We start from the raw sequence: 1,999 nt of genomic DNA, 5'->3' as shown, positions 1-1,999 counted from the left end.
ATCCGCTGGTCTCTGCTTTTTCAGTACTACACACAGCCAGCCCCAGCAGCAGCAGTCTCTCCAGCACTTCACACATGTCCATCCTTGCTCCAGTCAGCCGGGCCTCCCTCAACACACTTACGGGGTTACAGATGCTGCATCCATCATGTGCACAGCACTTTCCAAAAAGTCAGCTCCTCTTGTCTCTCCCTCTTCACCCGGCTTCAACTGGTCTCCAGTGCGCGGCTCCCTCTGCTCCATACAACAGCATCCAGGGCTCCCTCCGATCCATGTGACCACACGTGGCTCCATCTGGGCACCATACATGGCTCCTTCTGGTCCATGTGGATGCCGCACACGGCTATACCAAGCAGCACAGTCCAATCAGCCAGACCTCCAGCACTCAAACATCCCGGGGCTTCAGTGACAGCATCCTGCACGTGGGTGCACAGCACTTAATGACGTGAGCTGGCACCGCCGCTACTTTCTCCTCATTGGTGGTTTGCTCTGCAGGGGGCAGAACCTCTTCCACAGCAGCCACATAATGTAGATTGCAGGAGCCAGGAGGTAGGTCCCAGCCAGTGCAGAGACAAATTGGGCTTGGCTGGATGCTGGCTCCGCTCACTCTACTCATCCGTCTCCGCCCCCTCTCCACAGTTGCACTCCACTTCCCTGCCTGCCTCCGGCGCTCCTCCTCACTCACCATCCGGCTTGTGACGTCTCACAGGAAAAGCCCCGAGCAAGGCAGCAGCAGCAGAAGACTCTGGCACAGAGAGGAGATTTACACAAAAAATAAATGCGGCTGGGCGCCCTTAGTGAGTCAGCGCCCGGGGGCACATGTCCTACCCCGCCCACCCCTAGCTACGCCCCTGCAAGCAGTACCTTCACCTACAGCGTGTCTCATATCCTGTCTCTGCACCCCACGTTTGAGCAGCGGTAGCCTCGGAAATGGCCCTCGATGTGTTTAGGCGCAGAGCGATGCAATGAAAGGTGTTATATAACTCTGCCTTTTCAATCTCGCTATCAGACAGTCTGTGCATCATGGAGAGAGCTTGGCAGCCAGCCAGTATAGATATCTCTCCGCAGTGTATAGCATATGCATAGACACAGCGATACACATATAGAGCCTTCTTATTGCCGGCTTTCTTTTTTACGCCACCCAAATAGTTTTTTGGAAAGATGCCATGCTGTTATGTTTTCATTGTGCAGCATATACCAAGCCATAATTGCCTGCCTGCCGCCGGTGTACCGAAGGCAAAGCTGTAATAAACCTAAAATAAACCTGTTTGAGAAAAATGCTAATACATATGTGGGTGCAGTCAGTGTAGGCACCTCAAACTGAAATACACAGAGGACTTTCTAAAGGGTTGTTTTAGGTGATCACCGCACCAGTAATAGGAAATACAAATGCGATCAGGGATACACAGATGCAAACATAAGGACGAATATGGCCGGCATGGTGTGCTGCTTAGCTACTCCATACTCCATACCTCCCAACTTTTTTAAGATAAGAAAGAGTGACACATAAAGAGGAACTCCAGTGAAAATAATGTAATAAAAAAGTGCTTAATTTTTACAATAATCATGTATAACTGATTTAGTCAGTGCTTGCCCATTGTAAAATATTTCCTCTCCCTAATTTACATTCTGACCTTTATCACATGGTGACCAGTGGCGTAGCTACAAACCTCGGGGCCCCGATGCGGAATCTGGATGTGGCCCCCTCCCCCGGCAACAACAGCCCCCCCCCCCCCCCGCAACACCCGAAGCATACACATATCCGAATCCCTATAGCTGTGCATGGCATGGCTATATCAGTTCAGCTTTCCATCAGCATGGGTGCCACGTTCAATTTGCAAACATATGCAGCGACCAGAGGAAATAGGGCAATTAGTAGCAAGATGCCAGTCTTAAGGAAAATAATTGCTATGTGGGTAGCATTCACCAGAAAATAATCGCTATGTGCACAGCATTCACCAGAAAATAATCGCTATGTGCGCAGCATTCACCAGAAAATAAT

This window comes from Hyperolius riggenbachi, chromosome 8, assembly GCF_040937935.1.
Source record: "Hyperolius riggenbachi isolate aHypRig1 chromosome 8, aHypRig1.pri, whole genome shotgun sequence".
Lineage (NCBI taxonomy): Eukaryota > Metazoa > Chordata > Amphibia > Anura > Hyperoliidae > Hyperolius > Hyperolius riggenbachi.
Note: the sequence above shows the minus strand (reverse complement) of the source record.